The sequence below is a fragment of the Phycodurus eques genome, chromosome 7 (genome assembly GCF_024500275.1).
Source record: "Phycodurus eques isolate BA_2022a chromosome 7, UOR_Pequ_1.1, whole genome shotgun sequence".
NCBI lineage: Eukaryota > Metazoa > Chordata > Actinopteri > Syngnathiformes > Syngnathidae > Phycodurus > Phycodurus eques.
In genome coordinates, this window is record NC_084531.1 from 25,892,648 (window position 1) to 25,907,270 (window position 14,623).

Below are 14,623 nucleotides of genomic sequence, written 5' to 3' on the forward strand. Positions count from 1 at the left end.
GTTGTCAATTGCTTCCATTCAAAGCATGAATTTTCAAACTCCAACAAACCGTCTTTTTCACGTGCGTCTCCGAATACCATCACGGCATGTCAAAATGCTCTAGATGTGGGACGGTTCCCATGGTAACGGGAAGCCAGCGCCAAGATCTCAAGATGGCGGTCGGCTTGTGAATGGACGCATTCCTCAACGGTGGGGCGTCTGCTTGTAGGGGTGGGTGGGGTGTTGACGGTGGTCGGGAGGGTGTTTACTCCCAAAGGGGACTGTATAAATAGTAGCTGGTGCTGTTTTAAGGACTTCCTGTTACTTGCTATTCCATAAAAGAGTAGTTAAATAAACAATCGCTTTCCCATTGGGGCCCGGTCCGGTGTCTGCGAGGGCCAGAGTTCATTCCGGGACCCCGGCCCGACATGTGGCTTTTTTAAAGGAGTCACAGAGCTGTTACAGGTCACCACACTCTGTTTCACGCGTCCCCCTGTCCACACACACACGCACATCACACACACTTGCAACAAGTTACTTCGCAGGACAATAACACTTTTGTACTCCCCTCACCTGAATTTAGTTTTACACAGATCCTCATATTTGCCGGTATGACGATGAGACGAATACTGAGCTTATCTCATTAGGAAGGATGCGGTCGACACGTTGGATTTTCTCACACTGAATTAAATTTAGAATTAAAAACAATTCAATTAAATAGTGCTTTTCAGCTACCTATCTACTGTACACTATATACAGTATGTACTATATTATACCCAAAAATATTTGCTTTCCAGTATCTTGCGCTTTCATAATAGGGGAAAAACAAGTAATCCAAATAAAATAAAACAAGCTAGAATATCCATCCATCCATTTTCTGAGCCGCTTCTCATCACTAGGGTCGCGGGCGTGCTGGAGCCTATCCCTGCTATCATCGGGCAGGAGGCGGGGTACACCCTGAACTGGTCGCCAGCCAATCGCAGGGCACATACAAACAAACAACATTCGCACTCACATTCACACCTACGGGCAATTTAGAGTCCCCAATTAATGCATGTTTTTGGGATGTGGGAGGAAACCGGAGTGCCCGGAGAAAACCCACGCAGGCACGGGGAGAACATGCAAACTCCACACAGGCGGGACAGGGGATTGAACCCCGCTCCTCAGAACTGTGAGGCTGACGCTCTAACCAGTCCGCCACCGTGCCGCCCCAAGCTAGAATACATTAGTTTTAAAAAAAACCATTTGCTTTCTAGTTTAGAGTGCTTTTATGGATACTTACAGTATATACAAGAACCGAGCAATACATGGAGCAATAAAAATATTTCTCAAATGAACTCAAATTAAATTGACCACAAGTAACACGAAATAAAATGAAATATAGACAATATGCCTTACTATGTACAACGCTTTTGTAGATATTAATATGCACTAGACAGCGAGGGAGAAATTAGTAATTAAAGAAGAAATCAAGGTTACTTGAAAAAAAATTGAAAATTATAAATTACATATACTGTAATTTTATTTAAAAATAGAAGAAATTTGTTTGTATTTAATTAATTTTCCATTTTCTGTGCTGCTTGTCCTGATTATGTAATACAATTGACCAATTTTATTTTATTTTGTCTCAAATCTTTTTACATTTACATGGAACCAATTTTGTTTTATTTTATCTTATTTCTTTATTTTATTTACAACTTATCTCAATTAGACTAACAGGTAATTCATTTGATTTACTTTTATTCATCCATCCGTCATCCACCCGCGCATCCATTTTAGCAGGTAATATAATTTGATTTTATGTAATTCAATTCACACCTCCGTGCCTCACCTGCATTAAATCGCTCGCCATCACTAATAGGCACTCACTGGCCACTTCATCTCTTATGAGTTCTGTATGAAAAGCATCCATCCATCCATGCATCCATCCATCCATTTCTATTCTATTCTAGCATTCTATCAATGTTTAATCTCGCTTTTCAAAGGCAATCATGCTCCCTTATGATCGAGTGTGAATGAGTGAGATGTTTCACACACTGATGGAATTCCCAGGGAGCCTGCGACGGACAACATGATCCCACCACAGTGATGCAGAAAGCAGATGGAGAAAGGTGCTTGCATAAACACACACACTTCTGTCCATATGATATATGCACATACAGACTCCATGTTGAGAGATTTGTTGAGTGTATACCATAAAAAAGTAACATTTTCACACTGTAGCTTTATGTCTTTATGTGCATTGAGTCAAAGGGAAAAAATATGATGGTGTCAACTTTGAACCCAGCTAAAAGACAAGGTAAAACTCCTAAATTCGCAGCTGTAATGGCTTTTGTGGGAATTTTCGTACAAAGTTGCTGGATGGGCAAGTTCATCTAGATCCAGCTCCTCCAATACTATATTTAAATGTTTAAATATTATAACACTAAACGTAAATATATATATTTTTTAGTGAAATGTATTTTATAAATCAGAATAAAAACCTGTATATTTAGATTTTTTAAATATTTAAAGAATAATTGAAATAAAATATTTTTGTAAAATGAGCATACAAAATCAAATGAATTCATATATTGAAATGTAACAAATGTGTTTTTTTTATTTCAAATGTATCTATAGAGCGCCTCATTGTTGGCTGTGAGTGCACGCATACCACCATAATTCTTTTAAAATTTGATTTTTCTTCCAACTTTTTCCACAAGCTGCACTGAGCATGCTCTGACCAAAAAAACAACAACAAAAAAGGCACTAGTGGTGCACCATTCTGTTAGCCTCTGATAGTGGTGTGGGTTCGGGGGGCTGAGGTCGACATGAGGCTGTTATCTTTCCCCGAGTGTTTTTTAATAGCACTGGGAATCAGGGTGTGTTGCTGGCACAGTCAACAGTGGGCTACTGCTGCTTTGCTCAGCTCATAAACACTCTGTTGACACTCAGCTCATTATCCTCGCGCCAATGGACAGCCAGGCCGCATGCATCCACTGCAAACCAGAAGAACCTGAGATGGACTAATGTATGTTACAAGCACTCAAAAAGTGTAAAAATAATATGAACTTTAATGATGAATGACAAAGCTAATTGATTTGTATCACAGTTAAGTTTAAGTTTATAAAATGAGGCTTCAAAATCATGAAAACAAATCACCCAGTCCTCTCCGCTCTCGAACGCTGTTGGCATGTCTGCTGAATGCACTGACACCATGACCAACTCAACTGTCAATCAAATACGTTTGTACTATGACCTGGATAAATGGGTGCTACACATAACTACATTTTTTAAGCCATTAAAATATATCCACTTAAAGCCTTTGGGGGCTGAAATACAATATATTCCTGCAGGACAACGAGACGCTCTAAAATGGCCACACCAACGTGAAGCCCCTGTCCACACGCTGGCTGTCACTTCAAACTTTTGTACTTTTTTCACACTCCTCGTTCATTCATCTTTCTCTCCGTGGTATGTGTGCACTCACAGCCAACAATGAGGCGCTCTAAAGTGGCCACGCCAGCGGACTATGCAAAATGCTAGATGCATTTTCGGGGTGTAGGCATAGCTCGCTAGCCCTTGATACACCTTGATGCGAGCTCAAGTTCTTATATCGTGGGGGACTTGTGCTGGACTTGAAAGTCCATCATGTGGCGCACTTTTAGCCACACACAGAAATGTAAAAAACTGTTTAATGCAATATCACCACAAATGAGTACTACATAGTTCTCAGTCGTTGCATGTTTTCAACAATTCAAACATGTATAATATAATTAGAAGAAAAAAAAAATCACTGAATTCACTTTACAGGGTCTTTAAATCGCTAGGTGTACCATTGTGATCGACCGGTGACCAGTTCAGGTGGTACCCCACTTCTCTAGCCAAAAGTCAGCGAACCGAATGAGGACAACAGAAAACGGATGGAAGTATATTTCTGATTTCCCCGCACTCCTCAAACACATAAAAGTGTTGTCATCTGTTGACGTGGACCAAACAAGCCTCCTATCAGGTAAATGTGGGTCAGAGGTCCCGGCACAAATACGTGAGTAAATACCGCTGAGGTTAGGTGAGGAGGGGTGGATGGGGAGGTGTGGGCGTGGGGGACGGGTGGTGGTGGGGGGGTTGTTTGTGCTGTCAGCTTTGGTTCCCAGCATGGTCTCTCCTGCACGACTGGCCCCTCCCTGGCCTTTTGTGTGTGGACCCCCGCTCCCCCGTGGACTCTCTGGCCTTCTTTCACATGTGACTGTGTCCAATCACCCCCCCCCCCCACACCCCGTTCCCCAAACGTCAGACGTCTCCAAGCGACCAGTCACCCCGAGAGAGGGCCGAAAAGACGAGGCTCTCATAAAACACGCCCCCCTTGTAAGCCACTACAAACTAGTTGATAATGGCTGCTCGTGTTTTGTGGAATTTTGCTTTAATGCATCATACAGAGAAAATCCTGATCAGGGTCACAGGTGAGCTGGAGTGACCTGGACTGGTCGCCTGCCAATCCCAGGGCACATATACTGAACTAAAATATAAATGCAACAGTTTTCTTTTTACTCCCATTTTTCATGAGTAGTTATGTTTTTTTGTCAGAGGGCCGTTACAAGTGTGAAACCACATACAGTAAATGTTTAATCGCTTCATCCTATAATGTATAGTAAGCAAATTGATGGATAACTAATTTTGAAATCAGTGGTCAAGGATAATAGTTTGTTCAAGAATTGTAAAAAGGGTTTTGGTAACAAAAAAAATGCTTGCAATATGTCAATAGTATTTATTGCATGCCAATTTGAAATTTTTGGTATAGATTATAGGGAGAATCATGAAAATTGACTCATATGATTTGCTTCTGCGGACCACATAAAATGATGTGGCTGGCCAAATCTAGTCATCGGGCCTTAAGTTTGGGAAAGGTGCTCTAAGACTTCTTTTTAAGTACGTAAATTTCCCATTTCCCATTTTTGAGAAATCTGTCTAAATCTGTGTTGATGAGCACATCTCCTTTGCCAAAATAATCCAGCCACCTCACATGTGTGACATATCAAGATTCCAATTAGACAGCAGGATTTTTGCCCAGGTGTGCCTTCGGCTGCCCACAATAAAAGGCCACTCTGAAATGTGCAGTTTTACTGCATGAAGCTACAGTAACATGCCTGATTTTGGGGTGTGGAAGGAAGCCGGCGTACCCGGAGAAAATCCACTTTGGGAAAACATGCAAACTTCACACAAGAAGGCTGGAGATTTGAACATAGAACCTCAGAACTGTGGAGTAAAGGTGCCCAAGTCCTAAAATTGGGCAACTTAAAGTCTGACTGCAGTCAAGTCATGTGACTCGAGTCCTCCACCTGTGCTGAAAAGCAGAGAAATTAAAGGGAATTTGCACTAATTTGACCTCAATTACTTTTTATGAATAGGGTTCTTCTTACATACATGAAACCTGGGCCTGTTGGACAACTTTTATGGACTGAGGTCAAAATCATGCAGATTGGTTGCTGCAGTAACGGGACCATGACAGAATTTGGGCAAAGTGAAGTGTTCTTCCTCTTGTCCTTTCTTTCTTTCTTTCTTTCTTTCTCTATTTCTTTCCTTCTTTCCTACCTTCCTTCAGACGTTTGCTGTTTTGTTGCCTTTGGACTGGATCACACCTACCGAGGCGGCAGCTGCCGTCTGAGACAGGCCCAACTAGCCGCTGCCGGCACGCGTAATGGCCGATGTGATCATGTTGTTGACTCAGTTCCACATATACAACACATGGCTGTGTCACAGCCCCCACTGACAAACATTCAGTCCCGCTCCTATGCCAAAAAATGACCCATCACCACACCCACATAGAGTTGAATGAGCCTGGTCAAGAACACTATTTGATTGTATGGTTTTCACTGATGCAACCAGCAGGACATTTGCTTGCTTTTAACAATTAGGCTTTAACACTAATAACTTGGAAAAAGATAATAAAATAAACAATGATAGTTACTTTTTAATTAATAATTTTAATAAGTAGAAATAAAAACGACGCATCCCTGGTGAGGTGTTCCGGGCACGTGCCACCGGGAGGAGACCCCGGGGACGACCCAGGACACGCTGGAGAGACTACGTCCTTCGGCTGGCCTGGGAACGCCTCAGGATCACCCTGGAAGAGCTGGATGAAGTGGCTGGGGAGAGGGAAGTCTGGGCGTCCCTGCTAAAGCTACTGCCCCCGCGACCCGACCCGGATAAGCGGTAGAAAATGGATGGATGGATAAATAAAAATAATACTAATAAGAATAATTATAATTTTTATATGAACTTATTGTTACATAATAATAATAATAATAACAATATCCATTCATTTTCCGTTCCGCTTATCCTCACTAAGGTCGGGGGCGTGCTGGAGCCTATCCCAGCTATCTTCGGGCGAGAGGCGGGGTACACCCTGAACTGGTCACCAGCCAATCGCAGGGCACATATAAACAAACAACCATTCGCACTCACATTCACACCTAAGGGCAATTTAGAGTCTCCAATCAATCTACCGTGCATGTTTTTGGGATGTGGGAGGAAACCGGAGTACCCGGAGAAAACTAACGCAGGCATGGGGGGAACAAGCAAACTCCACACAGGTGAGGCCGGATTTGAACCTGGGTTCTCAGAACTGTGAGGCATATGTGCTAACCAGTCGTCCACCGTGGCGCCATAATAATAATAATAATAATAATAATAATAATAATAATAAATTAATAATAATAATAATAATAATACACGATTACAGATACTTTTTAAGTAATGTTTTTAATAAGTAGAAATAAATGAAATAAATGAAATGAATAAATTTTTCATATTAATGTATTATTGCATAATAATAATAATAATTATTATTATTATTATTGTGTGTTGTGCATATGGACATGATTATTATGATTATTATTTATTTATTTGTTTAATCAAACATACCAAACAATAGAAATTACCTAACAAATGCTTGTACAACACTATTTTTATATTTTATATGCAGTAGATTTATATTTGAATTAATACTGTATATTTTTAATTCAGCTCTTATACTTTGTGACATTAGATTGTGTACCTAATGAAGTAGGCTACAATCTAAAAATGATCCTGTTTCCTATTAATATTTGCTCAAAGTTATGGCATATGCTGAGGGTCAATCCATTACATTAATAAAAGTCTGAATGAATCAATTAAAACGAGCAGCTTTGTGTGTTTTTGTGCAGCAGGTTACACTGTAAAATGTGCTAATGCACACAATCCATGCGGGAACCAAACTCCCTCCTCCTCCCTCCCCGCCGTCTCCCAAGATCCCCCCTCCTCCCTCCGGGCCTCCCTCCCTCCCTCCTCCAGCGTGCAAGTGGGGTTGGGACATTCCAGGCTGGCCGCCGCTGCCGTGATCCACGGAGCAATTCGACACTGGCTCCAGAGGTGCGAGTGTAGCCGGAGACCACCTCCGTTTAGCGGCTCCTGACAAGCGAGCTCTGTAAGCCATCAAAGTGGGATTTTTTTGTTTTGTTTTGTTTTGAATACAAAATACACAAAGTGGATTAACATCCACACCTGTGGAAAGTGCTCCACCGGCAACCACCAGCTCGGTTCCGGTTTTTTTGGGTTTGTTTTTCCTTCTCCACTTTCTCCATTTGTTGCACTTTGGTCCCAGAGCCTGCGACTCTTCCGCGGGGCTGAGAGGCTCCACGCTCCCCGGTCGTCCGCGTGGAATGGAGGGCCCCGCGCGGTTTTTCCACCGGGAGAATGCGTTTGGCTGCTGATACAGCCCACGGCAACCAGCGCTACTGGAACAGAGGTAAGGACATCAGCGAGGGAGAGCCGGCGGTGGTAGTACCCGCGGGTGCCCGAGTGGCTGGCGGGCGAGTTCGGGAAAGAGCCGGGGAAGACTCGAGGAATGGTCAGAGGGAACCGAGGAAGGCTTGCTGAGTGACCGGTGAATGTTTGCTAAACCGTGACGAGAGCCGCCGTGGGGAAACTAGCTAAGTGGCCGATGAAGGTTCACCGAGAGCCGGGGAGAGTTTAGAGAGTTTGCGTGGAAGCCTTGTTGAGCGAATGACCGGAGAATGTTTGCTGCGACCGGGGAAGGTTCACTGAGGCGTGGGCAACGTTTCCATTGGGGGCCGGGGAAGGTTTACTGAGTTACCGGAGAGTGGTCGCTAAATCGCCGGGGAAGATGCACTAAAGCCCGGGGAAAGTTTGGACAAGCACCAGGGCAAGGCTCCGGAGGGTTACAATGATGTGTGGTTAGATTTTAAAATGAACTTGTTTGAATATTCTTTTTCTCTCACTATTTAACATTTTAGGTTAATTGGGAAAGATGAAGACATCTGGAGTAAAAGAATCCTGAAAGTACAAAATTAAATATATGGATTAACTGTAATTATAAGCACGATAAAATGTCTTTAAATCCAGTTTTACCATTACAGTGATTAAAAAATATACACGTATTAGTCATGTTTACATTTCCTGCCATTTTATGATAAAATAAGCATATGTAGACAGAAAAAAGAAAATCTTTTTTGCAAGTTTTTGCTGCTCACATTGACATCCCAATATTACACGAAACACCCCCAGGTGACTGGCACTCAGAAGAAAGTATTTCTGCTGCAGAGAACATGTCTAGAAATGGCCAATATGTCCTGAGTTGGTGCGCCGGTGTCAACAACATTAATAAATAAATATATTTAAAAAAAAAAAAAAAAAGAGGCCAAACATGGAGCGTTGAATCATCACTTTGTACCAAAAGAAAACTCAGTTACACTTAGGGGAGCCAGATTTCCGCCACATTAAACTTGCTGAAGAAACATGTTGAGTTTCTCTCAGCTCAGAGAGCTTTGATTGTTTTAAGTCAAGTGTGTGACATGATTCTGCGCCCAAAGACCACTTTTTATTGAGTTTAAGGTCAAATTTGCACAGGTACAAAGACATTTATGTTAAACCTCTCCGTGATAGTGCCAATTTTAACTGTGAAACCATGTAAATGAATGGTTATACAATCTTTATCATTTAATATTCACATCCGATTCTGATGTTTTTCCCTTAATCCAGGTGTAACACTGGCCCCCAGGCCTTGAGTTTGACACCTGTGCCCTGAATCAGTAATAACTCCCAAAACAACGTTTCGTCTCATTTTTTTTCTTGTCGCTGATTAATATATCACATTCACATAATTGTTCATGTAGTTGAAGCATGTTGCTGGATAAGTGATGAATGGTTTTCCATTTTTGTTTTTTTTGTTTTTGTTATTTTTTTGTCAGCAAAGTGGATACTCCAAACAAGTGATGGGGAACAAAGGGTCCAATGGGAAAGGAGCGTCAGTGCGACACACATGGCCGCTCGCGCATACAAAAAAAAACGCCTCCGAGTTCAAACACTGGCCGCTGCTTTGTGGTGTCAATGGGCGACAAGCAGACACTTCCGACGCCTTTCAAATCCTTTCAGGGATCGCTGATATCAGCGAGTTGCTCTTTTGTTGCGTGGAATCACGTGGAAATCCTCATTACGACATTTTCTTTCAATTTTCCCCACCGAAATGTCGTTGTAACAGCTGTTTTTTTTTCACAAATTCCCTCTTAACCTCTTTGTTGTCGAGTTGGCGCGCCACAGTTTAGGAATCCTTATTAAAGCTAGTTAGATAAATAGATTCATTATCAGATACAGTCTACAGTAGATCAGCCTTTTCCAAACGTTTTAAGCCATGTAATCCTTCAATATCCCAACAGAAGTTGGTGCACCCCCTCTCCACCACCAAAAACAAAAAATAAACTAAGGAAACATTTCAAAACAAAGGTAATAGCCAATAAAGGCATTGTGATTAGTCACACATACCTGCATATTTTTCACCCATATAACTTCTGTTTCTGCACAAATTTACCCCTAGTGTATTTTATTGTCAAGTTGACACATTCCCTCTACCCTCTCAGAAGCCATTAATAGCCAATAAAGGCATCATGTGCCTTTCCCCAAACATTTTATATGTAATGCACCCGTTTCATCATCTCAACAGAGTTGGCATCATGTTTAAGTCATGCTAACCTGCAACTTAAACAAAAATGCCATATGCACCCCAAGGGGTGCACACACCACATTGTTGCAATAGATGTATAGTAGGTATATTTCTCATCAGATAGCTAGCTACACTGTAGCTCGGCCTTTCACAAGGCCGAGCTTTTCAAGCCATGCACCCTATTAAAAATACGAATAGAGTTGGTGCACCCACTTCAAAACCAAAACCCTTTAAATAACATTAAAAACAATAACAAAACCAAAAAAAATTATACTGGACTACCGTTGAATTCCCGCTGGAAGACGCGCACCACAGTTTGGGAATCTACATGTAGACCTTGTCAAATTCAGCTTTTTTTTGTTTTTTTTAAAATTAATTTTTTATTCACTTTAAACATAAATACTTTGGTGTGACATTCAAACTAACTGTCTTATTTTTAGTGTCGCGATGGTAACACGACTCCAGTATTAGCGGGCCCTCCAGAATCCTGTTTTTTTATTTCCGCGCTTTCATGGGGACATTACTAAGTCATTAGTGGGCCCAACTCTTATCGGACGGGTCGGGAACAAAGCACAACGATGCCATTAAGGCCGCGCACATCCACTATTAGCTTGCCCGCTAATGACAAACACATGTTGCCGTGGTAGAGCTATGTTAAGTGGGCAATTTTGAATTGGAGCGTGTAATGGTACCAAGCTCACGAAGGCACACGTGCGCTAATAGAACCAAACAAGAACTTTAAAGTCCAGCCGCCAGGTTCCCAGTCCTTTGGGGGCAAGCACCGGTACTATGTACGGTATCTATTAGCATGAGCCACCACGGTCGGTCATCTGAATGCAGATTCTTAAGTGTTTCGATTCGTTGAATTTGCTTAATTGCAACTCTTCAGTTTGCCGAATGTCACCTGCTAATCATGCTAGCGTGTTATGCTAACAACCATCTTCTATCATATGCTAGTCACTTGTCTAATAATAGTGTCACTGTTAGCGAATTACTTGCTAATCATGTTAACTAGATGTGGGACTAAGTCATTGCTTTGCAAGTCACAAGAAAGTCTCAAGTCTTGGCTCTCAAGTCCCAAGTCGAGACAGGCAAGTCCTGAGTCAAGTCGCAAGTCCTTTCGAGTCATTTTACCAACAAACAGAGTTTATTGCCCCTTCAAAACCAATTGATAGTAGGTTTTCAGTTATTCCATGAAAATGCTATGCTATGACTTACTTTTTTTTACATTATTTCTGAAGTAACATTAAACAGACCTGTCACAAATAAAAATTTGCATCCAGTAGTGCTGCAATTAGTAATCGAGTATTCTACTGAATAGAATACTCGATTCTAATCTATCGGAATAAGTATAAAGATACAATCATTTTTTGCTTGGTTAAGGAGCAATTATGAATACATGAGAAAATTTACTGAATAATTAACAACCAATTGGTTTCCTCTTTTTAATATTCAGTATTTTTCATAAATTAACATTGTGCATATAGCAGGAAACTACATTTTCTTGTCTACACACATTTACAGTGAGGCAATTTCAAACACAAATATAATAGATTTCAGTTTTCACTTGGCATTTCTTGTGAGTATCAAAAACATAAGGCGTTAATTTAAAAAAAGAGGCACACAAGTTTGTCATCTTGTTATAAAGGTACAGTTTTATCCAAGTGGGGTATCTCAGTCAGAAAACAAGGGTACTATGGCAAAATATTACATCAAAAAGAGGCAAAGAAAAGGACAAAGAAGAATGTCATTTCATGTTAAATTGATGCTAGCTGTGTACTGATCGATTAGTAAACAAAGTGAATTAAAAAATATATATACAGTGCAAGACTCATTCTTGAGAACACTACACTGACTAAAACAGACTGTAATGTACAGGAAGCCCCGACATCGCATGGCGGGCCCACTGTGTAACTATTTTTCTTTAGTTGTGAGCCTAATTTGATGGCTAACTGCACACTATGCTTGTTGAACTGGGTCAAGTTATTATGAATAAGGAAGTGGCCATTCTGCCGAGTGGCCATTCTGCCGAGTGGCCACTGCATGTAATATTGACGCTTGGTGTTTATATAGTGAGGGCGGGTCGACTCATGCTGTTCCCTTTTGATGTCATCACGACCCCGTTATATCCCCGCCAAAAATTACAGAAAATTTAGTAGGTGAAAAAGAGTTTTAAGCTATCTCAACCATTCAGTACTAAATTGTTCTCAGTCTTTGCACATTTTCAGCACTTACCTTCAAACATATTTAATGTATTTAGAAACAAAACATGTAAATGACTTGGGTGCAACTTTGTGTTACTGTACCCATGTTGAGCTGCTAGCCATTAGTAGCTGATCAGCTGTTAACTTCTACCACTGCCAATAGCGAGCCAGACCTTTCCCTGCATTATTTTGAAAGGTTTACACTGCCGTGATCCCTACGTGGAGCCTTGTCTGCCTATCAGACTTCTACTGAAATCCTCCATCACGCTGCTGTTCGCTGTCAAGCCGGATAACTATCAGCTTGTGGCTAAGACTTGCTACTCCTCCACTAAGATGGTATTACAGAAAGAGCACAGAAATTTGCGATGGGGGCGAATGTGTGTGTTTACTGCAAACAGTTTTAGTTACAGTATGTTGTACAGAAAAGAAATCAAATGATGATTTGTGAACTGGCAGGGATTCACTGTATGTGATGATACAAATTTCAGCTAAGAAGCTCAAGAAATAGTCTTTATACGTGAAAACAAGATGCCGCCTGTATTTTATACTTTAAAAGATTAGCCTCAAGAGTGAACCTCAGTTTGTAAAGCAAGGGCCTAAATCAAAGCATAGTCCACTTGTTTATTTGAGCTCACACTTCATTCTGTCACTGCGTTGACCTCTGCCTCAGAGATTTCCCAAGAGCCATAAAAACACAGATAAATCTCAGATTTTTTTTCAACAATGTCACAATATTTTGACATTGGGAATGGCTCTCTGTCCAAATGGCCTTCCGAATCCTGAACAGCAGAATGATTCAAATTTAGCTTCCCTGTTTTTTGACCTCCTAAACTCTGCCGAGCACTGGCAGGCCTCTGTTCATCAAGGCCTGGACCCCCACTGGGTGGAAGCTGGGGGGTAGGGGAGTAGATAGCGTGCCAAAAAAGCCCTCATGATCTCAAGAAGCCTCAGGGTGCTGATTGACAACACCCAGCAGCCTGGAAGACCTGAGGGAGGGCGGAAGGGAACGACGAGCCATTTCCAAAATTGAGTACACGTGATGGTAGACTAGGGAGGACACACGTATATAAGAGATTTATACATTTAAAGAATTTTTTTACAATATTCCAGAATATTGATGCTACTTTTTAACATTTAGGGTGTCTTGGAAAGTTAGATGAAATGAGCCCCTGACACAAGTTGCATCCGTTAACGTGAAATTGTGTGGACATGTCTAGCATAACACAGTGTGTAAAAAAAAAAAAAAAAAGTCTCAAGGACCCATGCCTGAAATTACAGAGGAAATCTGCCATTTTGGATGAAATCCTGAACATGACCACTGAAACTTACTCATTTGCACCCTGTGGAAAATTAGTAAAAATGAGTCCCCGACGTTAGGTTAATCGATTTGACAAGAATTTGGGTGGACATGTCTATTGTGGGAGGAGGCATGAAAAAGTCTCAAGTGCCTGTGCTATTCTATGCTATGCTATGCAGGCATATTACATCAAGAAGTTGCACGTGCTCCTCAAATGTCCACTTTGACCCACAAAAGCCGATTTACATTTTTATTCTTCTTCTGTGGAACTTATCCTTAATTATTCGCTGCTAAATGTGAGTTTTGTGCTCATTCTGAAACACCCTAAAATGCCACAAGATGCCGCCCTGTCTAAATGTGAAAGAAGTACAGTAATTGGTGACAGGGAAGTATCTTGTGTATATGAAGTGACTGCGACTGAGAGACAAGCTTCATATGTTGGGGAGGAGTTTAATGTGCTGGTATTGTTATGGAGAATCTTCGCCACATTCCCATTTACAGTACATGCGCGCTTCTGGTGCATTTTTTCAAAATCGAATCATCTGTAAGACATTTATTTTGAAGGGTAATCTTGTAAGATGAGGTTTCTAAGCATTTTGAGATCATAGTTTGTTGTATATTTATGGTTTAAACCATTAAGATAGGCAATTAAAGTCATTTTTAGGTTAACGTCAATTACAGTTTTTCTTTTGGGGACGATTACTGTAACGGCCTTCGAGAAATAAAACAAGATACACAGGCTGAGGAGATTGCAGAGGCAAACAAGCAGCTTTTTTCAAGCAGCAGGAACAGATGTTCCGCAACAGCCGCGAGAAGGCAGGGAGGGCGAGGCGGTACCGGCTGGACGTGAGCCCGGCTCAGAGGTCTGCTTCTTCTCTGAGGTTTTGCTTGTTGGTGTAATGAAAATACAGACTTGGTCTAAATATACGCAGAGCACGATAAGGGGATGCAAACCACAAACACACAACTCAAGAACTGATCATGAAAGTCCACGTCAAGCCGGGTCTTCTTAAACGGCTACAAAATGGTCTGAGCTGCGTGAAGCCGCCTCCTTAAGCCACGCTATTTGAAGTGACTATAAATACACTTTATTATGCACTTGGAACCATCTGAGGGAGCGCCTTTTGGCGAGCTGTAATATGCCGTATGTGCGTCGAACATGTTGCAGAG

The 14,623-nt window shown here is 41.4% G+C and overlaps 1 protein-coding gene across 2 annotated transcripts in view; it reads left to right on the forward strand.

Annotated features, from left to right (window-relative positions):
- Positions 1-7,311: 7,311 nt before the first annotated feature.
- The window catches only part of cdon (cell adhesion associated, oncogene regulated), a 42,973-nt gene continuing 35,661 nt past the window's right edge, over positions 7,312-14,623 (forward strand). For both annotated transcript variants that reach the window (XM_061681914.1, XM_061681915.1), the window contains exon 1: positions 7,312-7,741. The gene's annotated coding sequence lies outside the window, so the exon portion shown is untranslated. The remainder of the gene's footprint in view (positions 7,742-14,623) is intronic.